At 44.8% G+C, this 25,359-nt stretch overlaps 1 protein-coding gene across 1 annotated transcript in view; it reads right to left on the reverse strand.

Moving 5' to 3' along the window:
- The window catches only part of ZIC3 (Zic family member 3), a 223,401-nt gene that overhangs the window by 186,495 nt on the left and 11,547 nt on the right, over positions 1 to 25,359 (reverse strand). Inside the window, exons 5-7 of the mRNA XM_080553641.1 lie at positions 16,810 to 23,517; positions 14,570 to 14,865; positions 15 to 10,400 (exon numbers count right to left, since the gene is read on the reverse strand). The gene's annotated coding sequence lies outside the window, so the exon portion shown is untranslated. The remainder of the gene's footprint in view (positions 1 to 14; positions 10,401 to 14,569; positions 14,866 to 16,809; positions 23,518 to 25,359) is intronic.

A 25,359-nucleotide genomic window follows, 5' to 3' on the forward strand; every position in this document is an offset into this window, starting at 1 on the left:
TGCAGTGGACATACCTCCAAGTCCTTCCCCACAGCAATGGGATGAAGTCTTCATGTTAATGAAGTCCAAAACAAATTCGTCAGTGACTGCAGTAGGGCTTGGATTTCACCCTGGTTTTAAAGGAATCTCATTTCTGGCTGGCACAATTTCAACTCTTTAATTCCCAGAAGCTCAACCACAAATCCCTCTTCTCCTCCCACACAGCTGCTCCAGAACTCCCTGAGTTCCTCTAAGGCAGCAGCTGAGCAGGCCTCCTCAGGAAGACACAGGGCTTTGCTTGCAGGAGATCCCCATCTCCCCAGACCATCTCCCAGCTCCAAAAAGCCTATTTGTAAAAATCTTCACATTGATTAAGAACAGACACTCCCTGTGAGCTTACCAAACCTCCACCCTCCCCAGGCTCTGCACATCACTGCCCACAGCGACTCACTCCTTGCTTTTCCCACACCACGTTCAAGGGAGCACAGGCAGAACGGAGCACGTTGAACCTGGCACAGGCAGGACCCCTGAGACCACTAGCTGTGAGAGGAGTCCTCAGCCTAGGAATGTGCACCAGTCCCATGAAGCCACAGCACTGGGTTCTAGCTCAGAGCCTGACCCTCCCCCAACATTTGTTTTTAAAGAAAGCAGGCATTAGAAACAGATAAAATGATCACAATGACAGCAAGAAGATAAATCAAGTACTGTCCAGCCAATAATTAAGAACCCTGCCTTTTGGTTTCCCCGAGTCTTGCAAACACAGAGCTTATCCCAACCATCTGGCCATCAAGCACAGAGATGAGACAAACAGCCTAACGGAGGGATAGATGTCAGAGACCGACAAAGCCGAATTTAACGTGGCAAATAAAAGGTTGATTGCAGCCTCCTGAGAGGAAAGTGTCACTGTGATTGGGAGGAGAAAGGAATGGAAAAGTCAATTGAGGTTTTCAGACTGAGAGCCTAGAAATACATCTACCAACCATCCTCAGGCATTAGCACGTTCATTTTAGGTGTCTTTGACAAAATCTGGTAGGCCCAGCAAATCAAGCAGTTGGCATGTCAGGGAGACAAGAGCACAGCACTGCCAGTAGGAGCAACCGCCCCCAAGAAAACCATGTTTTTTGCTTTAATGTGGCTGGACATCGCACTGGTTACAGCAGCTGTTGGTTTGTCCATGAACCAAGCACAGCGCTAGCTGGCAGGTCATGGAGGAGTTAAACCCTCGTTGTGCAGAGGCTCACCATGTACTTTACGCTCAGTCACCCACTGGCTATGGAAATACTCCAATGCACGCCAGTCTTTAAGGGATGGGGGACTCTATGCAGCTCTGTCTGCTAGAAAAATCAAAATTCCTGGGGCTTTTTTTCTGGCCAGTCTCCTTACTTTTTCCTCATGGTGCAGTAAAGCCATGAGAGGTTTCAGTCAGAAACGGGGGCCATTACGCACTAAATACTGCTACACTCAATAGCAAAACGGCAACCCTTGACCGGAGTACTTCCCTCCCTAACATGAGACATTGGCACAGGGAGAGTCCCAAAATCTTTCTGGAAGCCCAGAGATCCCTTAGGAAGAACAAGATGAGAATTTTTCATAGTTAAAAAACATAGCACACATTGTAATAATAATACACAGGAGTCGACTCTTAACTGTTCTGTTACAATCATAATAAGCCTCCCATCCCAGGCCAACCCAGTGTCAAGCAACAGACTCCAGTTGGGCACTGGCAGGCCTTCTTCACCCTTTACGTGCTCAGTACAGCACTGTGCCACCTCTGGGCCCCAGCCCCTCATCCCTGCTGTGTTACATCAAAGGCTGTTTGCTGCCATGTCCTTGCTTCACCCTGAGCCACACATAGGAAAAAATAAATTAAAAAAATTCTGCCCATGCTGAATTTTCTGTCCCTTGTGGGCTTCCACCCACCCAGCAGTACTGATGTCCAGTCAGGGTCAGTCAGCTTGGATCTGACCGTGAATTCTTACTAGCCATATGAAAGATCCCCACAAAATTTCCTTTAATAACTTCTGCCTCACAGATGTTACACATCTTAAGGCCCCCATCACAGCGTTCAGCAGGGAGCTGCCATCTCATTCAACACACAACAGAACAGCAAAAGTCATCCTGTTTGAAGCAGAAAAAAAAACATCCAAATCACAAAGCACTTCTAAATAGGACCCACACAGCAGCTCCCGGGGTGAGGCGGGGCACCGAGCCCTTTATGAGTCGCAGCGACCTGTCTGCGTGAGCGAGGGCAACTGTCCCCAGAGCCTTTGCTCGGCAACACGGCGACCAGCCCCCTGGGACACTATCCCCCAAGGCCGTTGCAGCAGCGGGGAACAGACTTGCCTCAGGAAGAGCCTGCCACAAAGCACAAGCCAACGTGCAGCCCCACAGACCCTGGGCGCCAGCTACCTAACCTGGCTCTTTCTGCAGACGACACCCCTGCTGTCCCTGCAGTCCCACGTGCAGAGCAGCCCTCCGTTGGTTCGGTGCCTGCTACCTTCCCTGTTTGGAGCTGTGCTACCACTGAGGAGGTGATTAGGCCCTTCCCGAACCCTTTGCAGGCCGCTGCCATTGATGTGCCCCACAAACGTATTCTACCTCACTTGCCAAAAACATACAAGAGCTATAAAAGAGGAAGCCATCCTTCAATAGCTCCTAAAATGACTTTTGCTCCCTTCCCTATAAAGCTGCAACATAAATTAGGACAGAGATGGGCTGCTAAGGGAAGCTCCTTTGTCCCTGTTACATTAGAAGAGAAACATAATTGTTGGCTTTCCATCAGCCAGCAGGAGCGATGGCTACAGTGCCATGCCAAAAGGATTAGCACCTCTCTGTACTTCTTTGTGGACAGCTATGATCTGCTGTTCTCCAAGTCAGTGTTTCTTTATTACAGCATCTATCAAAAGAACACCATTCATTGTTTAGAATATGCTCCTTATTTCACATTGGAAAGGGAAAATGATAGGAACACAAGGGCTCAAAGTTTGGAAGATGAAAAGGAAAACACAATAAAGACAGTCGTCTTTGAGCTTACGAGACTGTGACATGTCACAGCTGTAAGCACTGAATCATCTCCCCGGTATACCTTGTGAACCACTTCCACTTCAAAAATAAAAATAAAGCGCTAGGTTCCTTTATGTGCTTGATAAAATCTGCAGTGCATGGCATTGAGTTGTGTCACATTATTTCCCTTACAGGTGACCTGGGAGGAGTTTTTAGAAAATCGATTTCTGTTTACTTTCATATGTTTCTTTACAATGGATAAATAAAGTCCGAAGGATCCTTCCCTCCCTCAAAATCTCCTTCCGTTCTCACCCACTGCCCTCAATCTACTTTATTTCTCAACAGTATTAGGAACATTGAATAGTCTCACACCTGTATATTGACTGGTCTCACACACACATGGATGGAAGGACACACACCAGTGGATGGAAGGACTAGGGACATCAAGCCAAAATTCATCTTTTCCCAGGCATTTATGAGAGCCCAGTATTACGGCTGCCTCACAGGCTAACAGCCAGCTTCAATGCCTCCTGTCCAGCCAGCCAAAGCAACAACTTGCACAGCTTCTGCAGGTTCTCCCCTGCTGCGTGGCTGCTGTGATGTCTCACCACCCCAGCCTGCAGGCAAAGCAGCTGCTGTTGCACAGAGCTATGCCTATGCCCACCCGTTCAGCTTTTCAACTGCAGGAACTACTTCAGGTGGGGTACTAGGCAGTAAACATCCAGGGCGAGCCTACCGGTTCTTGCTGGGAGTGGCAGAGCTGACACCTGGAAGGTTCCTGCCTTTGCTTCCGAGGAAGAGACAAGCACACAAAAATCCCCCAGTCCAGCGCAACATCCAGAAAGTGGAGAGTTTGCAACTTGTGTATTTCACCTGGACCTTAAGCTTCATTATCTTTGTGTCCACATGACTGTGAGGTAGAATTGGCCCTCTCTCCATCAGAAGGTTCAGAAAGACGAGCTCTGAATGCTCACATGGAACCAGTGACCACCACGGTGGCCCAGCCCTCACCCTAACGGCAGCACAAAGGACTTCTTCAAACCCCTCTTGCCCTAAATCCAACAGCAACGGGATGGGCATATCCTGAGCCTCTCTGCAAGTGGGTCTATAGATGAAAACATTCTGCCTTGATACTGAAATTTTGAATGGCAATGAATTCACCATATTCCTCAGCAAAGGATTCCAGAGTTAAGCACCCCTGATGTGAAAGATGTACCTTTTTGAGTCTGTATATTCCTACTTCATGGAACTGGGCTGCATTATGCCTTCCTTCACAAGACCAAAAAGCATTCTATTATGAAATATCTGCTCCTATGTAAGTAGGTGCAAACTATGAGCATCCTACAGAACCTTAGTTTGTTTGATCCAAAGGTGTCTACCAGTGTTTTACGTGCTCTCACAGCTGCTCTGCACCTGCTGTAGCGTCCTTCTTAGAGGGTGAACACAAGGACAGCATTGCAGCAAAAACTAATCCAGTAATTCCCTATTCTGAATGAATGCCACTGGCTGGTAGCCTTTTCCAAGAATTAAAAAGGTGCAAAAACCTGTCATTTAAATTCAAAATTTGCTCCTTTACACAAGAGCAGGAAGCCAACAGGGTTTACTAGGTTGGGTGGGCAAGTGCACTCAAATCCTGAGTCTTGGTCTGTTTCCCCAGCGACTGGCGTTTCTGCTCCTCCCTCATTTCTGCTGGAGATGAGCGAATTTGGGCTGTTTGAACCTGCCGGCTGTCCCTGTTAACGGTATGCCTTTGGGCTGCACCTTCCCTGGGAGCCAAGTCACCCGCACTCGGTGCACTGCTCCCCGCCCTGCCACCATGCCCAGACATTCAGACCTTCTCCACCGATAAGTACAGGTATATCCAGGTCTCCCTAGTTTTGTTTTCAGGGGCAGCTGCTGTCTCTGTATGGGTTTACCGTGGTCTAATCAGCAATAAACGGCCTAGAGGCACAGACCCACTTGTCCCCACGCACCATGAAGCGGGGAGCTGCGGAGAAGGGCCCGGTTGCTGCTGGGTCACTAGCCCAGGGCTGCCCGCAAAGCATGGCAGGACTCCCCCGGGTGACTGGCTGAAGGAGTTCTGAGAGCCAGAACAAAGCCCAGAGCACTAACTATCTAACTGGTAATTACTTTCTGGTGAAGACTGAAAAATGGGTCATTAAAACCATATTAAACCGTTTTCATTAATACAAAAACCTGATTTACATTTTTTTTCCCACAGAGCCATTATGTTCCAAACACACTGCACGGATGATTTGTTTAATCACAACCACATGGAATAGCAATTTTAAGGGCCTGTGACAATCACTTTTTTAACCAGGAAACCTGGTTTGCAATAATTGTCATGTTTTCTGTTAGCCACCTTTCCCACTGCTGTCATAAACCTGCTTCTTTCTAAACACATTGCCTTCCTAGTTGCACATAAAAGCAGCACAATCCACTGATACAATTAATAACACTGAATATTTAGGTCAACGTCAGTTCTATTAATTTTATCTCTTAAAGACTCGCACATTTTCTAAACAAGTCTAGCCCTTTGGGGGGTTAAACTGTAATTTGCAGTCTGGTTGCAAGTCCCTATCACATAATAGATCAATTAGGTTGAACACTCTAGTATATTAATCTTATTCACACATAGTAAAGGCAAATATGGCTAATTACTGTATTACAATATTGCCTGCTTTTCCCAAATATGTATTAAGGAAAAGGGGAGTTTATTACATTGAACTATCAAATAAAATTATCTTGATATTAAATTGACAGTGAAGATGAATGCTTATATTAATCCATCTTTTTTTCCCCTTAAATCAATATCCAGTGGAAGATCTGTTTATCATTATTAATGTGTTGGATCTTTAGAAGAGACTGTTTCATATCAAGAACTCAGCGTTTCCACTTACAGCAGTTTCATCATGGCATTCTGTTAAACAGTAGCTCAAATTCTTTTACCATATCTATCATCTTTACATTTGTATTTTCAGGTTATGAATTAATGGGTATGATTTCAATGACTCCAGAGAAATGCAGGTAGTTATCCAAGCCTATTTTCTGTGACTCTTCCTGCAAACTTGCATGGCCAGGGGGCTTGTCTCTATGATGAAATTAATGGAACTCAGTTTTCAAACCTACCAAGTTGATCAAGATTGGCACCACATCTGAGTGGACAGCGGAAACAAGGAAGAGTCATGGTCAGCATTAAGTTTACACGAGGAAAGCTGAGGTGAGCCTGACTGGGACTTGTCCTTGTCTGCACTCACCAATTAGCAGATACCAGCTAATTCCATCCACGGGCTCATAATAAAATGGGACAAAAAAGTACTGTAAGTAGTCACCTAGTCTGCCTCAAGGCACTATGAAAAATGAGTTTAGATGCAACTAAATATCCTATCAGAGACCTAATTCTACTCCCTGTTCTGTCTCTGATCTGCTGTGTGACCAAGTCACTTCTTCTCTTTCCCCTCCATGGTGATTTCCCCCAGCCCATCTCACTTCATTCCCACTCAAGACCCCAGAAGGCAGGAATTCCCCCTCCCACCTGCACGGCACCTACTGCAATGGGTCTCAACAGGAGCTGGTGCTCCAGGCATCACCGTTGTCAGATGTTACACACTATTAGTAGCAAAGACAGGACACAAACTGAAAGAATAGCTTGCTTAGAGCTTCCTTAATGGTTTGCACATTTGAATCTTCCAGCAATAGCTCACAAGCTGTGAATTTGTTAAAGTGGAAACCAGGCCAATAAAAATAAAGACAAAAATCTAAATGATTCAGCTGCTGCAACAGAAGTCTTGTATGAAACACCTGACAAAAATGTGGAGATTAATTTGCCCATATAACAGACAGTAAACTCAACAAAAACGTTACTTTAAAAAAAAGGTGCTATTTCCTCCACCTTGCTGCAGCATATGGAACAGCTTGGATTTCCAGACTCATTGTGTGGGGCATCACTGAAAACAGGTTCTTTAGTTTTCTGAAGAACATGCAAGTGTTTATGCTAAGCACCTACACATCCCAGAAGCCAGTCGCTCTAAGACAGCCTCTACAGCACACAGAACACATTGGTGTGATTATTTATAAGGTTCCAGATACATGCACGCTCCCACATACAGGAAAGAGGCACAGCCATGGAGGATGCACGAGCCAAAATGTTGATTTCCTGTCTTTGGCTGACATCACTGGTTTACTATTTGCTGTTGGAAACATCCTTGCTTGAAAGCGTTTACCAGACTTCTTGTATCTCTTCTCCACAGGCTTCGGGAAGATAGGTTATTCTCAGGTGATCCACAAAATAAAATGTTCCATAATTGATTCTGCTGAGCTTCCACAGCTGCATGCATTATAAATTATTTCTGCCTTGAAAAACATTATGATGTAGTCTGAGGCTACTCTTGGTCTTTTCCACTCACGACTGGAGCTGTTCCCAGCTAAAGCTGCTTCAAACATGTAGCTGTTCCATAAGCAAATCTCATTTCTAGAGTGATTCATCAAATGTCAAGGATAGCTGGGGTTCTCCTTCTCCCCCCACAGGCCTTCAACTTAAAAACCGCCCTAGATTTATTTATTTTTAAGAACTAGCAAGTCTAAAGAGTGCATGGCCAAAGATGTCCAAATGTTTGCTGTGGAGGACCCAGAATGCAAGTAAAAATGCAGAAAGCTTTCGCTATTTGTTTACTTATCCTATTTGTTTACGGAGGAATCTGATGATCTCTGCTCTCACCTTACTAAAAATTGATCATTTGGTTAAATCTGTTTTGTTCTTTCAAGGAGTAATCTCAGCAAAAATTCTCAAGTTCTAGAAAAACTGTATATATAATAGTTTTTCTCCTTGATTGGACCAAACTGCAAAAATTAATAGTGTAATCATATACCATACTGAGCAAAAGCTTAATCATTCTGTGGCAGAAGCATGACCTGCAATAGGGTTGTTGTCTTCAGAGTGTGAGAAGTTCCAAAGGACCCGGATTCACCCCATTTAAAAGAACTCCTACACTTGAGGATGCCTGAAAACAGTTTCTCCAGTAGAATCTCCCAGACATGAGGGCTACATCTCCCACTTCCCAGAAATGCTTCTGCTGGGCAACAGCACCCAAATGCGTACAGCAGTGCTTGGCAATGAAGAGCAGGACAAAATGGCTGTAGGAGATTAAATGTACTTACTTCCATCACTGTCCACAGTAAAGAGTAATCAGCCCCACCAGATTTGTATTTTCATGCAAGAATGCATGCTCTCTTCTGTAGAGATCAGCATTTGGGAAACACCAAAGGCATCCTGCAGCCACAAGCATAGGGTTCGCTAATGCCAGAGTCACAGAGAACTGTTAAACTTGCAAGCTTCTGCCTTGGCTGTATTCACTTTTGTATACAGCATCTGTTTTCCTTGGAATTTGGCATCTTTTGCTGAACCCAGGTAAATCCATTCTACAGTGATACAGTGATGAGTGTCAGTGAGCCTTGAACTCTATGACCAGCCAGGGACAAGCACATCCAGTAAGTCCTTTGGCCCAAAATAACTGCAAGCAGAGGTTTATGAGCAAGGTACACCTGTTAGAAATTAACTGGTTTTGGAATGGCAAGTATTAGGTCTTTAATTTTTTTTGTGTGCGCTTTTATAATTAAAAAAATCACTGATGAAAAATGTTAATTTGCAGACCATTTGCTTATGACTTAGGACCTCCAAGTCTTTCCTCATTATATTTTTTCAAGGAATGCGAGAATAAAACAGGAAAGACACAGGCATGCAAGTTTTTGCTACTGGACATTCAAATGAGCAGTTTTCAGGATTTACCTTTGCTCTGCAGGAGTTCTGCATTGCATGTTATTTTTAAAAATACAAATAACCATCAATACAGCAAGACATTTTTAAAGACCCTAAAGGAGACAAGCAGATCAATAATCAGGAAATCAAAGATGATTCATACAAAACACACAGGAGATCATTTGGGGGGTTTTGTAAAGTATTCTATAGAAAAAAAAAACACTCAAAGGAAAGTTAAACTAATGTGAGTGTTGGCAAGGAACTGTAAGAGTTAACGTTCTCTTCCTCCATTAAGCACATCAAGAGTGCTCTTTTCCTAATGAGTTAACCTCTTATTATTCAAGTTTAATGGGGACACATTTGTTTAACCCTATAGCCTCAGGAGTCAGCATTTCTGGTGTTAATTATATTGCATATATGCAGACTCCTGGCTGGTAGTGTGAAATGGCAGCTCCTGCTAAACCTTGAAACTAGGAATCTTCAGTAAGCCTTGGTCTGTGTCACAGAAGAAATATGCCCGAAGGTTGTAGTTCTCCACAGTTGCTGGAGATCCAGAGCTTGCCCTCAGCACAGGGTAGTGAGCAGCAAGCTTAGCACACACCTCTCTTCCTATAGCTAGTTTGGACTTGCGCAAATTGAACAGGCATGGGGCTGCCAGGAGAGTGCTTCACAAGCAGCGGGGCAATGTTGCCTTTCCTTTGTTAGGAAAGGGAAGTGATCCAGACAGATCACACGCAGGTGTAGAAATTCCAACTGGGACTTCCAATGCAAGCACAGCACACTTCTCTGCTGAAACGTCCCTACTAGTTTTGTTTTCTCCTTTCAAGACAGAATTATTTAGCACCAAGCCTCTGAGGAAGAGCGGGACCCACGCCGTAGCACCACAGAGCTGCTTAGGCAAGCAGCCAGCCCAGGGGATCAGGAACCATTAACTCTGTCAGAGAAAAAACAGGGATACTTCTGGCCTGTATCAGCTCTGACATGGGGTCAAGCTTCTTTCTTCACACATTCCAGCTACTTCACTTAACAGTACTGAACAGAAAACGCAAGGGCTCAGGGATGAAGACTTATCCAACTCTTCCAATGATTTACTGGAAAAGATTGGACAAATCCCTTTTCTTTTGCCCTTCTTCACATCTACTTCCGGGGAGTGCAACACTTTTTCATGGAGCTGTCTTTGTCAAGGCAGACAAGAAAAGTGCAGAGTTTCACATCTATCTTCACACTGCTGACCTCACAAGAAAAACCCATCTGATCCTGCGTGGGCCTGAAGACAGTTCTTGTACTTACAAGGACTTCAAAAAAAAAAAAAAAGAGAGAGAGAAGACCCAGCAGAGCAAAGTGCTGCAGATCTGTGTTTCCAAGATGCCTGAGCTGGAAGCAAGACTGTCCCAGAGCACAGTGACTGCCATCCCACAGCTCACTCCAGGGCATGGATATATGATCCCAGCTGACAGGTGAAAGGGGATGGACATGAGATATGCAAACACACACCACATCAGACAGTGCCAGCTTCAGAAAGAGGAAGGAAACAGCCCGCTCAGAAACCTCCTCCCTTACTTTTTGCAGATAAAAAGATGACATCTTGGTAAACACAAAAATCTTCAAAGCCAAGGTTACACTGGTTATTCATTTGTCTGATGACTGTGCAGACCCAGAACACCTGTGATAATAACATAGCAGATGTATGAATGGAAGATGTAGAGGGATATACACGCAGCAAGCTTTAGCAGTTTCCTAAAGCCACTACTTGTTATCCCAACAGGAAAAAAAAACACACGTAGTGGTGACAAGTTGGGGGCAGGGGACATTCAATAAGTAGGACATTTCTTTTTTGTTTAAACTGACTTGCATCATGAAACAAAGACCTATAGCTGTCTTTGGTAATGTCACAGATTCAGCATCTCCCCTCCACCTTAATTCTCTGCCAAATCTCAGCGCACTCAAAATGAAAGGAGACTATTTGTAGTGAAACAGTAGTTAGCAGGAGGCTGATTTTCCATGTCATAGTATAATAATTTGAACAGACAGCAAAGGAGAACAAGTTGGTATTCAAATGGGAGATCAGGTCAAACTGCCTCCAGTATATAGCAGCACACAAACTTTGCGTTCCTCTGGATCAGGGAAAAAGCTGTACTTTAATCTCTAGAAGCCAAACTGCACCCTGCAGTTGTATCCTCCTTCACCATTTTAAGCTATATACAGGATGACCCAAGAAGGCCAGTCCGAATAAGTTTAATATTTTGTTTCCATTCCAAAAGATGGATGGTACACACACAAGAGTCTTTCAATAAAATCATGGAGATGTTCCTGGGCCTGGAGAGGCAAAACTCATTCAGATGCCCACCAGCATAAACAGATGAGAGCTGCAGGTCCAGAAGCTCCTTCTTGTGACCACCACAAGAACCCACTGTACTTCCACTCACTTACAGATCAGCTGAGTCTACCATAACCCTACTGTTTCCACTCTGCTTATTGCAATGAATAAATATATCAATAATTAACAGCAAATAAGAAGATCATTTGCACTTCTGTAGGGCTCTTCCTCCAAGGAGCTCGTTAACAGCACGACAGCCTTGCAAGAGCCATTGTTCTCCCATTTCACAGACAGGGCTCTCCAGCACGTCCAGCAGTGAAGAGCCACCTCTGAGGACCTTGGGACAACCCAACAGCAAGGACAGGTTGATGCTGAACACCCATGCTCCACCCACTGGGTAGCACTTCATCTAAGGGAAAAATGCCAACAGCACAGGCTGCCTCACCAGCTCCCTTAAAAGCAAAAATTTACTGTAAAGCCCAAGAGACTTGCGAGAGAAGCAGATTCCTTTCTGTTGTGCAATGCTGTAGAAAGACAAGGTTTTTGGGGTGGTAGGCAGGGTCGAGCACCAGGGAAAATTGGTTATTTCTAAATAACTGTACAGCCATGCATGGCTTGTGAACCATGGTTAATTTAATACCCACACGTGCTCATTAGAGCTATTCAAGCGCCCACTGCAATCAGCTTGTTTACACTCTTATCAATGACAACTTTCAGATTATTACTTTAATTAAGAAAGCCCCTTCATTCGTTGGGATTACCAAAACACTTTCTCTTCCACTGGGGGAAAACAAGCAGTTACTGGAAGATGACAAGCTAGTCAGTGCAGCTGCAAGGCACAGTGTGGGGTTCATGCCTTGTGGAAAAAGGCAAGGAGACAACACCAGATGCCTCTGCCAAGAACAGCAGAAAACAGGACTGCGATAAACTGGGACAGACTAGCTGTGGGTGGCTTTGTGACCTGCAGTCAGTGCCCAGTAAGCTTGACAGCAAGCCCTGTGGTACCATGTTCACTTCTGAAGACGTCCGGTCAGAAAGAGCCCTGCAGCATCTTTCTAGCAGGCCCTGGTGCTCCCAGCATTTCCTGAGTGCCCCACACAGCATGGCACAGAAATGCTGATGCTCAGGCATCCCTGGGTTGCCTCTGTGGCTGGGCTATTGTCCTCATGGATGCTCTGCTAATTGGGGGCCAGGCAGGATGCAGCTAGAGCTGCCTTCAAGCATGGCCCTCCTCATGGTCTTCCCACCTCAGTGCCCTTGGGGACCACAAGCACAACACTGTTGGTGCAGGACTGCTGGCAATGTGGGGCTGGCCAGGAACACCCTGGCCCCAGAACCTTAAGGACAGGGTGCAACAGGGCTCAGCCACCGCAGGGGCATCAGTGGCTCTGGGCATAGCAGCTGCCTCACTCCAGCACCCACAGAAGGAACTCACCAAGAACAAGATGCATGCAGAGCCAGCAGCAACTGCCAGCTGTAGCCAGGTCCCAGCAGGGACATGCTCCTAGCCCTGCAAGCCAAGAAGCAATGAGCAGGCCCAGATCCCACCAGCTACAGGGGTGCCTCCAGCCCATCAGAAACAGGCACTGGGGCACCAGATCCTCATCATCTCCTTACAAAGGTTCCCCAGAAGCCTTGTCTCAAGAGAGAGCTCTCCAGCGATGCCAGCACCATCAGGGCAGCAAGGATGCTGGCCAGGAGCAATCTGTACCCACCATCAGCCAGTCCTGCTTGCTCAGGCCCCAAGTACCTCAGCACCAACCCACTGGTGACCCACCAGCAGATGAAAGTTTGATTTGAGTTGACCTGATTTTATCACAGTAATAATTCCTTACATATCTTGTTAGACACTAAGTTCACAACAAAACTGCTTGCAAGTCAAAATTAGCATCTAATTATCTTCAGTTTCTGATGGAGCAGCACTCAGCTGCAAATGAACAACTGATTAACAACTGGTTAACTCCACCAGCATTTCATAACATCCTCAAGTACTATCTCTCAGTGGCATATGTGCCATTATTTCCCAGGAGGGGATTTTAACATTGTTACCATTTTATAGAGCTAAAAAAGCTGTGTTAATAAAATACATAATTGAAATGTACCCCCTCTTTTCACACTAAAAAGCTATAAAACTTCTGCATTCTGTCCTAAATATTTTTTTTTATTGTACAGTTGTAACAGTTCCCCCAAACAAGTTTCAAACTGACACATAAATCAGTATATTTCTTTAGTGGCTATTTCTGTAAAGGCAGTCAAGTTAATCTAGGTTATGGCATCTGACTACAAAGTATCCTACAGATTGCTTTTATACATTTGCCAAATACTTTCCAAAATGCGGCATGGAAGAAGTAACAGATAAAGACCAAACACTGAAAAAACACTAAAAAAATAATATTTGTCTATTTTTTCCAGCTCACCAACTCTTTTTTTTCCATGTGTAGTTCCAATTTTCCAGTATTAATCTCAAAATCCACTTTTTCCCTGTCCTTTTTTTTTTTAATTGAAGTCTCAGCTAGCAACACAGAGGAGATTCTCTCACACCCTCAGCAGACACTGTAATAACAAGTTGTTGAAAGAAGAAACCTTGTACAAACTGTTGTGAACCAAGAAGCTCAGCTCTGAGGAGGCTCTGCATAGCCTGGGTATGAGCAGAAGTGTTTCAGCCAGCCACCAGTGTCTCTTCAATCTGATTTTCCTCTACATTACCCAAGGTTTGTTCTACAAACTAAAAGCCAGAAGAAGCTAAATAACTGACTCCATTTCCCTCCCTTTACGGATTTTTGCTCATCTTTAATGCTGACACAAAAGTCACCGAACTACCTGGGCAAATTCTGCTTTGCTGCTCCAAACCACAACAGCTTGAACTCAGTGGTAAGACATCCCCTGATTTTAGCAAGCCTCTGTTTCTCTCCACACTAAACAGAGCAACTGCTTCAAAGAATTCACATCCTCACATCCCAAGGGAGTAAGCTAGAGGCCCTCACAGAGTACCAGCTTATGGAGAAAAAAAACTATTTAAAAAAAAATCACACTTGTTCTCTGTACAATCAAGCCCTGTCAAAACCTCTTTCCAGGTTACTGGTAAGTGGCCACAGTCTCTTGCAAATACATGTCTATGCTAATATTTCAGGAAGAGGAGATCCAGGAGAAGCCCATCACAGATAACACGTCTATAGCAAGGCCCGAGGTGCTAAGGCCAGCCAGATTTGCCTTTCAGGGCCCCATCTGTCTTCAGGAAGCACCCTAGACCTATTATCTCTAGCCCAGGACCTACACTGGTATTCAAATAAAGCTCTTCTCATTTCAAGGCTGTCTCTTATCATCCATTCCTTGGATCACGGCTTTGTACTGAATTTACAGAAATTACAGTACAGCCTGAGGTTAAGGAGCACTGAGAAAGAGCAGGAAATCAATGAAGCCTCTTCCCTCCCTCTGTGAGGCAGGAACCTTGCACAGATCTCCTTTCACCTGCCTCCCCTGGCACCTGCTGCTGGGAGGGGCGGCATCCAGCTCACCTGCTGCCAAGCTGCTGTTCCTGCAGGAAAGGCAAGAGCTTCATGGAAAGACCACGTGCACTGGCATTTCACGCTTAGAGTCCTTGGTGGACACAAAGCTCGAACAGCTTCTGAAAACTTCTCAATTCTTTGTCAGGTAGGAGAAGAGCAGGAGTGGGTTGTCATCACCAGGCTACAGGAGTTTTCTGACAGAAAAATCCTTCTATGGGAGTTCACTAATGCCCAGAAAACAGCCCAGGATCTGTAATTCTGGTACCATGGCTTGGAAAGGGTGAAGAAACACCAGCCTGAAGACCCTGATGGACAGAACAAACAAAACATAAATATAACCCATGTTCCAAAACAGAACTGCCCACAACAGTCTCCACTGATCCAGCCTGCTCCTCCCAGTGCCAGCGGGAGCTCTGCCATCAGCTTGGACAGGATTAGGACTCAGCTCTAGATAAGTAGCTGAAGTGGAAACCACAGTACACGCGTTGCAACTGGAGACACTGGAACTGCAAGGCAGAAACAGAAAGCTCCGGGCCAAGTTATGTCTCCTTTATTCAGCCATCCTTCCTTCACCTCGAGCAAACACAATTCTAGCCACAAAAACAACCCATTTGCTGCTTAGCAGATTCTTAGTTGTTGATGCTGGGCACCCAGAATTCACAAGCCACGTTTAGATGTAACTAGAGATCAGTCTCAAGGCAGGATCACAGAAAGGCAGACCGAGCAAGACAGCCCAGCACTGATGGCACCAACATGAAAACAGGGTAGCAAACCAGTGCTGGCACAGTACTGACACCAGCGCCAAGCGCAGCAGGAAGACAGACCCAGCAATGAGAAGTGTTTAGGTGCTGTGGGCACTCGCAGTGTCCCAGATGTCCAAGTGGATCAGTGCCAGGGATGCTGCGATCCTGGAGTAGGGCTGGAACAATGCAGGGCACAGACAGAGCAAGGGCTGGTCATTAAAGCTTGAATAGGCAGAAAGGAAAAGGAATCTCCTAATCATTTCCTTTAGCCATCTCAGCTCCCCTCCCATCCTTCCACCCCCTCACCCCCGCCTCCTGGCCTTTTGAAGATGCTTGCTAATAAGTGTTAACGAGTTGCCTGACAAAGGAAAGGAGGGGGAGGGGGACGATACTGATGAGGAAGAAAAGGGACCAGACGTAGGTCTGGGAATGCCACGGTGAATTCTGGATGTAAAGGATCCCTGGGACAGGACCCCTAGCCCTGGCAGGTCTAGGAAGGAGTTTTCTTCTTTTTTAATGTTTTATTTTTTGCACACCACATGTCTCTGTTTCTTTCTTCCAGGCCATCTGGGACACGCCAGCAGCTCACACACCAGCTCATTCCTGTGTCAGTGCTGCCACCTTCTTCAATTCCACCACTTGTTTTCTCTCTCTCTCTCTCTCCATTTCAGACCTCTCTGATGTGGGCCAGGACACAGCTGCACACACTAAAACACCCTGGGCTGCCCTGTTTATCCTGTCCTTTCTGGCAGCCACAAGAACAGAACTCTCACACAGCTCATGCAAAACTCACAAAACACTGCATTTTCTGATCATCTCTACAGCAGCTGCTCCTTCCACCTTGGAGGATTCATCATCTTTGCCATACTCACATCATACTGCCTGAAATGATGGTGGTCCCATTCCCCACAGCACTCACCATCTGTACAGAAGAACTGTAGCTCCCACCTAAGCTTTCCTCTGGGCACTGTATACTGCTGTTCCTCTGCCCCAGCAGGAATCAGTGACTTAGTATTTCATATCCCTTTTTCACTCACAAAAGGTTGTGAGACAGCAGAGAATCAGGCCCAGCATCCTTTCCCATAAGAGGCAGCTTATCCCATCCAGGTTCAGCTCTACTTGGGTAGCTCCATCACACCAGTCGAACAGCCTGCTTTTCTCATAAGGAATAGCAACACTGGGAGGGGGTGCCACAGAGTCCAGAGACTACAACCACTCCACTATCATCTTCAAGATGAGAGCCTTTAATTGCCAAGGACCTTCTCAGCCCTTTAAGAACAACCACTATAAAAGATTCCAGAGGAGAGGGCAAAAAATGGTTTGGCTCAGCCAAGTTCATAACAGAGTGAGCCACAGCTTCTTACAACCAATACCCCCAAACAGCAACACTGCCTCTCCAGAAGGCTTTTCTGCTAATGCAGCCTTATTTATACCTCTCCCTCCCCCTGCCAGCAACCAACTTATTTCTCCCAGCTGGCCCACCTCTACTCTCCCACAAATCACTACCTGCAGCACAGAACTTCCTCCAGCTGGTGCTAAGGGGCTGACTGACTCCTTTCCTGCCAGCCGCTGGAGGTTTGGACCAGCATGCGACAGCCCTCATCTGCACTTCCTCTTCCCAGTGCCTCTAAGATGAAAAAGGTCTGGTCTGCCGTAGACACATAAAAGGGCCCTTCCTACAAAAGAAGGTTATCTGGATGTTCACTTCATTTGGCTAATCGTTGTCCTCATTTATATTCCTAAAAGCAAATTCAAGCTTCCAAATGCAAACATGGTTCAACTTTAAATCTCAGCCCTGAGGAATCTCCCCCACCTGCAACTGTCCCCCGTTGACTACAGACCCCTCCCCACTTCTTGTGCCAGCAGAGAGAAGGCGAAGCTGTTACACCATTAGGAGATATTTGTGTCAGCCGAATCTAAATTAAATGGAGTTACACAGCAAATGAATTTGACCTATAATTTTGATTCCCACAACGTACAACTGAGACCCTCAACATATGGGTCTTTCTTAAGGAAGTGATTTTCTGAGAACAATAGTGAACTTGAAGAGACTGACAATGTCTCTTTAGTGGTTTGGCTAGTAAAAGAAGGTTATCAAGTTGTCCCGGGGGGGTGGGGAGGGAGTGAACTCTGAACTAGACATTCCATTTTTGAACTGCCAAAAAACGATCAATTTAGTATCTAATCAGATTGTTGTGTTTTTACTCATTCATACTCAATTCATCAAGAAAAGTGGTTCATTAATCTAAAGAACTAGGCATAAAATTTATATATCGACTACTCTGTTTTATTGCCAAAGCCTACTGTACTATACTTCAGTTTTATGTGCATTATAATAAAAAGCATGTGTGAATTCTCATATTTTAAAACAGTTGTGCATCCGTGTGGTTTGAGTTAATGCTTTTGAAAACATAGTCTCCACACGATGCTATCTGAAAATAGAATCTGCCTACGATAAAACTTTAACTCTTGAGATCTGGTATAATAGCATTTTATAATAAAAAGAAAACAATTTTTGGAAAAGGAAATTTTCTCATGTGCTCAGATTTTTTTTTTTTCATCAAACTTCTAAGGAGGCAAAATAAAGATATTAAAGGGACCGATTTACTGCAGTACAAAATAATTTCACCTCTACCAAAGAGAAGAAATACCTTAGACATAACAGCATGGGAAAAATTCGGCAGCCCCAGTCAGATTGAATTCAAAAATTAATTCTTATATCCTACCCAATAAAGGAAGAAAAAGGTACTTCAGCCCCGGTACAGGTTAACATTATTATACAGTTGCATGTGAGTACTGTATACTGGGAAACTGGAAATGTGCTGTTGGCAAATGGAAGAATTAATCTCTGCATTCTTCATACATAATGAAGTCTGTAGTTGCAAGAGGATTATGAATCAAACATTTGTTCCCATTTAACTGAATCTATTTATTGACAGCAAATAGCAGCAGCAGAGATATGAATAATATCCAGTTTGTATTTTTCAGAAAACCATCAGAGCACAAGACCTCCTGCAATTAATGAAAAGAAGATGAAGGTAAATGAAGCTGTAAATACTTGTGCAACATCACATTCACATTACTTATGTACTGAAGAGTAGTACTTATGTCAAATGATGGGTATGATTTTAAGCATTCAGATCTCCATATTTTTTTAGACTAGCTCTGTGTACTTTGAGGATGCGCTAATCCAAGAAGCAGAATGTTTACAATGCTTGGGGTCTAACATATAAATAGAAGTGATATATCATCTTCATTTGCTTCACTTGTAACAGGTGCTACCATTTCTAGTCTTCACCAAAGGTCAAATGCAGCTTTCTTAGAAACACTGAGCTCTATTATGTTAACAGACTTAAATGCGATTTTGGTTTTTTTTCGGCTAAGGGAGAATTCTGTTTGACAATCAATGTCACAATATGGCCTATTGTTAGAACAAATTACCCAGTCCATTAATTACACAGCTATCTTTCCATCAGCTAGAAAAAAAGAAAAAAAAAAAAACACACCCCCAATTACATACACATACTAAGTAACCTGTTGTTGCAGAATGGTCAAAATGAATGGTGATGCAAACCAGTGGTGTAACTCCCTCCTGAAATTCACCAGAATGCTTTGGGTCCATTTGTCCAAGGAAGTCAGTGGTCTTCTTGTGTGACTGATTTTCAGTGACAAATCTAAAGTGGTTGTCATACTCTGAAGTCACTCACCCTGCCCTCCAGGGTAAGCCTGCTTGAATTAGTATTTGGGTCCAGATAACAGGAGCCTGACTCTGCTACCCTCCCACCCTGGGGTGCTGAACCAGTGCTAAATCACCATCCTGATGAGCTGGTTTGGTCGTTGCACCTAGGCGCTGTCATCATGGATGTCCTTGAGTCAGGCCCCTGCTTCTCAATTCTTTCTGTGAGTAAAAAAAAATCCTGCAATTAAGGACCAGAACCTGGAGCTTCCCCTTCCCAGGAGAGACACGTGGGCTCCTGCATTCATACTGGATCAGTACAGCAGTATTTAGAGGTACTAAAGTAATGATTTGGCAAACTGGCCATCACATGATGACAGAAACTCCAGTCCCTGGTGACACTGTATCATGACTTCAGTTTGCTTTGAGTAAGTCAAAATAATACTCAGCTATACAAAATATGGTCATCTTCTGAATATTTCTGGATATTCCCAAAAGAAATAGCAAGGGCCATACATCCTTTCTCTTGATTTTGTTAGACTTCATTATTCCAGCCAAAAACTGCTGGAAAAACAGACAAACAAACCAACAAGTTTTCATACAGAAAGATCAGCAGAGATTAAAGCACAGATTGGATTAAAATTATGGAAGAATGAGGACCTCATGAAAAATGAGTGTACGGTCCCCCCGTAACAAGATATGAGAACTCCAGCAAAGCCTGGAAAACCCGTCACGTCTGCTTACCTCTGCTGCATAACATGTCCCCCCGGACATGTTCCCCGTTGGTGTAAGTGGGAACCTTTAACCCTAATCTAAACCAGGGACCTTTCGCACCGCTTGGGCAGGATCTAGTCACACGGCTAAGCCAGCCCAACACTCCCCCTTACACATTCAGATCAACAGATGAACGTTATCAATGGTATGTCTGCAGGAGGAGGCACGGACACGTTCTCCTGCCCCTCAGAGGAGGTTATTAGCTGAGACTCAGCCCCACGCTAAGTTAATTCTTCCTGACCAAGGCTGGCCTGGGTTTAACCAGCTCAGAAAGGTGGTATATAGCCAGTATCTAAAAAAGACTTCAGTCCGTATCAGATCTGCATTTTTGGGACTGGAGCTTCCAAAGTGGCAATGGACAAGTTATAAGCTTCATCTGATGATTCCCAGCTGGGCTGACTAGAAAGTCACATGATGAAAACATGCTACGGAATATAGATGATGGCTCTGATGTTGCTTCCCTTTGCAATCTCTCTTCGGTTAAATTCTGCCCTTATTGTTTGCTGTTAACAACTAAGATACAAATTATTTGCAGGCGTGTATTTCAATCAATCTTGCTACAGCTATGCGGGAGGATTCACTGCTCACAGAGCGCTATTATGCAGTGAGTTCAAACAACTGCATCACAGCACTCTGCCTCATACCAGGTCAGGACGAACAAGCTCCAACAAATACCTGTTTTGGTCTTGGTTAATATGTCTGTTCGGCAAAGCAGGAGACATCAGAAAGATTTAAGCATATACATAACACTAAGTGTACATCTAAGGGCTATCCTGAATACATGTCCCTCACAGCCTTGTGATGATCATGTATGTATCTTTGCAGAAACAAAATGTTAATGAGTATTCATCAGAATCCTTTTCACTTCACATTAAAAATACTCTTTGTGCAAGTGTTCCCAGGAGAACAAGGAAGAGAGGATGGAGATTTCACAGCTCTCTGAAGGCTTTTATACAGCATTCATCCTATTTTGTCCAACTCAATAGTGGCTTTTGCTTCAACCACAAGTATACGTCACCATCGCCACTACCCCTTAAAAAGGCAGATATAGACTCACTAAAAATGACAGCAATGAAGATGATCTTGGCTGAATATCATGTAAAAGAGAGACAGAAAAGACTGAATGGAGGTCATAAAAGAAAAATGTTTGAGTTACCAGGATTATAAGAACACAAAAAGAGCAGAAGGCCAGAGCAGAAGGCCAAACACTTCTTAAATAAGCTCAATGACAATCTCAGATAGAGAGTGCTTTTGGGCAGAGGATGGCTGAAAGAGGCTTGGGATGGGAACAAAATCTGCCTCAACATTTTGCTTAGTGAGGCGTCCAGGAGCTGGTGCATCTTATTGATAACGATATAAAATTATATCAAGATCATTTCTGTTTCCCATCTTGCAATCCAACAATCTGCATGACCTAAATTTTGACTAACCACCTCCTCCAAAGTAGCAGCACTCCAGAGCAGGCAGGCTGAGAGGCTGTTCTTCCTCAGGGAGCAGAGGTGACACTGACTGAAATCTGTAGACACTGAGGCCAAAGAGAGGCTCTGCATTTGGATCTCAGGTTCATGCTCACACTTAAACAGGTTTCAACGCAAACCTAAGGCCATATGGTGTCCTTGACTCCAGTGAGTCATATTTTACTGGACAGTCAGTGTGACACCATCCTCTGGCGCTCAGCCACATCCCGGGGCTGTTCAGATCTCCTCAGACATTTGGGTCCCATAAAGAGCCGGAGACGTTTATTAGCACTGGCTGGGGGGGGGCTGCCTGGGGAATGCCCTCCACCACCCTTCCCACGGTGGGCAGCCTGCACTTTCCAGCTATCACAGCCACCTTTGAACACACAGAAACTCAACGGGCCCTGAATTTCAGGCTTTGGGTTTGAATGAATGGCTGCAACTCCCTGCTCACTTTTCTATAACCATCACATAGGGAAATGCACCAAAAGGACGAACACTTCGCCGAATATTCCAAGGGCTTCACAGCATCTCCTGACAGGCATTAAAAATAGAAATGGTTGAAAGACAAACTGTGCTTTCAGAAAGATCGTCCGTGTTGCTGTGATGACACTGTGCAGGCAGCATCTCTCCATGCTGCCTTTCAGGCAGTCCAGCAGTGACGCAGGACACATTGCCATTATTAGCAGCTCTCCAAAGTATAAGAGACAAGTTATTGTCTGCTAATAATTATTAATAGCAAGAGTATGTTGTACTCCGATATTTTTGTTTAAAATCTCACATTGTACAAAGATTTTGAATAAACTCACAACCACAGCCACAAAGAGACACAGGTACTGATGTGGCCCCTAAAAGCAGTTTGAAGAAGCTCAAACTCTAAATGTTGCCACCATAGCATGGTGCAAGCAAAGTAACCAACCTAGGGTGTACAGATCCTTTTTATTTTTTTCAGCAGGAGGGGCACTGGCAGCTCGATCACAGCCAGCACTGGTGGGCTCAAGCACTGCTCTCGTTCGCTGTCTCACACAGATGAGGGCTTTGCCTCTCCCCGTGGCCAGGATGCTGACTTCCAGGCCAGTCTCCTAACCACGGGAGCGTGGTGCCCTCCCCACCCCTCTCCCAGCACCCTAAACTGACGGACGGATTAGATTTGTGGAGTGAACTCAGTTGCTTTTGATCTCTATTCAAGGTGCCATCAAGGGATCTTAATAGGTAGTATCTTAGCAAACACTTTAAGGCCTGAAACCATCATTAAAGAAACTCCTGATTCTCACACTTGTCTGAAAGAATAGAGGAGCAAGCTGGCTTCAAATACCAGTTGACAGATGGGAAGGCATATGGACTATAGGATTGCTGATCTAAAGAGTCAGAGCCATGGTCAGGCTGAGGAAACATACATCTTTATTTTGATGTTGACCTCAAAGGGAAGAGGTCTGAGTCAACAGAAAGGGGAAAGGGCAGAAAATATCACAAGTCTGAGGCCAGGATTGCTTTGAACTTGAGGACAAATATACTAAATGGTACCAAGTTGACAAAAAGGCTTCCTGACACTCCGTGTCTACAAATTTAGCAGTCTGACCCATATAGCTGCTTGATGCATTTTCAGTAACGAGCCGAGTGAGGATCAGTAACGCTGAAGCAATCTCTTGTGGCACCCAAGAAGTTTGTCATTTCTTCCAGCCCCAGCTGTTCACAGAGCTGTGTGGAGGCACAGAGGGCCACTTGGGTTGAAGCCTTTTGCCCATCTTTGCAGGGGTGACAGAAGCCCAGGCTCACACAGTGCCACACATCAGTGGGTCCCTGCAGATCGTTCCTCCTTGTGTTCTGTATTCGTTTCTGTACTGGCTCTATATGGAAAAACGTATGACCCCTTCCCAACTCATTAACATTGCACATAGCATTTTCTATAAAACTCCCCCTGGGACATTTAACTCTATTCCTTTCCAGCAGTGAAAAAATGCCCAGGATAAAGTTTACACATTTGGAGCCTTCTGCTGAATTTCAATGGCTGTGCGAGGAATCCGTGAAACAAATGAAGAGACAGATATCCTATTGTCTTCCCAGAAAAATGCAGGGCCTTTCAGTTCACTGGCTTTCTTCGTGTCGCTTTTTTATCACAAGTGTGCACTGATGAAACTACTTTAATGCAGTCTGTTCCAAGAGATTAAATTGAATGTCTGTGCAGAGTTTCAGCGCTCAGCAGCATAGCGCGGCAGCTTCGTTTCACATCTCTGGGACACTGGGCAGGCAGAAAAATAATTGCAGACTCAGAAACGATCAAGGAATGTATCCCGGCTGCAACAGATGCTGTATTAAAAGGAAAGACAAAAGCCAAAGTGCATAATGAATTTAAAAAGATTTCTTTATCAAACATGTCATTTGTTTGAAGGACTGAATTGCTGGCATCAGATGTGGCAGATCAGCTTGTTACCAAAGTGAAACATGAGGACTGCTATGCAATGGCAATTGATGAGTCAATTGAAATCACTGATGTTGCTCAAATGCGCATCTTCATTTAATATGTCAATGGTCAGAAGTTAACCAAAGACCTTCTGTTTTTGTCACCACAGAAGCAAACGAAAGGCTACAAAATACAGTGTGCTAGCACTGAATCTCAGAGGTCATATACACTTAATATATACTGATATACTAAACGTGCTTAATGGGAGCTGACACTCCAACTACAGTTGTCTGTGAAAAATAATTTCTGACATACCACCAACAACTGAACTTGGGCTCGTGAGCATCAGTGCCTTGTCGATCAAACCACTCTCTGAGCTGAATTAAAAGCGAGATAGTAAAATGGAATTAGGTTACCCAGAAACACAGTCGTCTAAGGCTGACATCTATTCCTTGTGCTGATTATTTCAGCTTTCTCTTCATGGGGATGTTGTTGAAGGTAACAGTTTGCTAAGTGTTCAGGTGTTGTGTTGATTGATAAAAATAAAAATATTCTTTGGTAAAAATAGAGAAAGCTGTTTTCAAAACTCCTCCACACTCCAAAAACAAAACAAAACAGAACAAAACAAAACAAAACACATCCTTCCTAACCATTTTAGAGGAGAACAGTTATCTGGACTGAATTTCTTGCTTTTTATACAGCAAGCCCAAACAATCTTGTTGAAAAATCTTTATAAGGTTAATTTTTCATACATTAGAAATCCAGAGGGAAAAAGCAGAAAGGGTGAATTTACACAGGACAACTTTCAAGAGAAGCACCAATCTGTATTTTCACTAGAGGAAACAGCACTTTTACAGAGAGTGTAAAATCTGTCTCAGGGTCTTTGGGATGTATTTTGAAGATTTCAGCATAGAGAAGAAAGTCTCCTCTGAGCTTGATGAATAACCCCCCAGCCAAACTTGCCGGGAACGCATGGGCAGATTGAACCAGGCAGGAAAATTTTTTAGTGCGTTTGCTCTGTGGGCTGCACTGACGCTGCCTCATCTGCCGGCTTTTTTCTGCCCCGAGATTTCATCTCCCCTTCCACCTCCTGACTGCGGCAGAGCAGGAGCGAGGGGTGATCAGCCCGGGGGGGCTCCCACTGACCGCGTACCGAGATGGAGAGTGGGCCCTGTGCCTCTGCCCGCGGCCAGTGCCCAGCCCCAATCCAGCTGCAGCATGATGCCTGGTAAACGCTCTGGGATTTGTTAAAAATGAGGCTTTTCTAATATGCTGAAGATGACAGACCTCAAGTTGTCATATATTAAAATGGTGCGTACATTCCTTCCTCCGAGTAACCAATAATGGGACAAAAACCCTTGCCAACTCCAGTCTGTCCCTCCTGCCAAGGATTGTTTGAGCTCAGCTCATCCCAAGTGCCCCATTGGGATCCAGATATAGATTAACACAGTTTTGAAATGCACAAGGGCCACAACCATGCAAGGCTTGATCCAACCCAGACTGGAGTCCGTGAAAGGTCTGCATTGACGTAAGCGCAGAGGGAGCAGCACCAGCACGCCTGCCCCCTAAGAAACCAGCCCCGGGTCGGGATTGCCAACAGGCCCTGTCACCGGCCACATCCCACAGCTCCGGCACTGGAATGGCGCCGGCGATGCCCACGCACTGCAGCCAGCCATGGCCCTGCAGGGCTGTGCCAAGGGAGCCTGGGCTGGCGCAGGGCTGCAGGGTGCCTCTCCCCACGCACCGCG

The sequence above is a fragment of the Anser brachyrhynchus genome, assembly GCF_964034855.1.
Source record: "Anser brachyrhynchus genome assembly, chromosome: 13".
NCBI lineage: Eukaryota > Metazoa > Chordata > Aves > Anseriformes > Anatidae > Anser > Anser brachyrhynchus.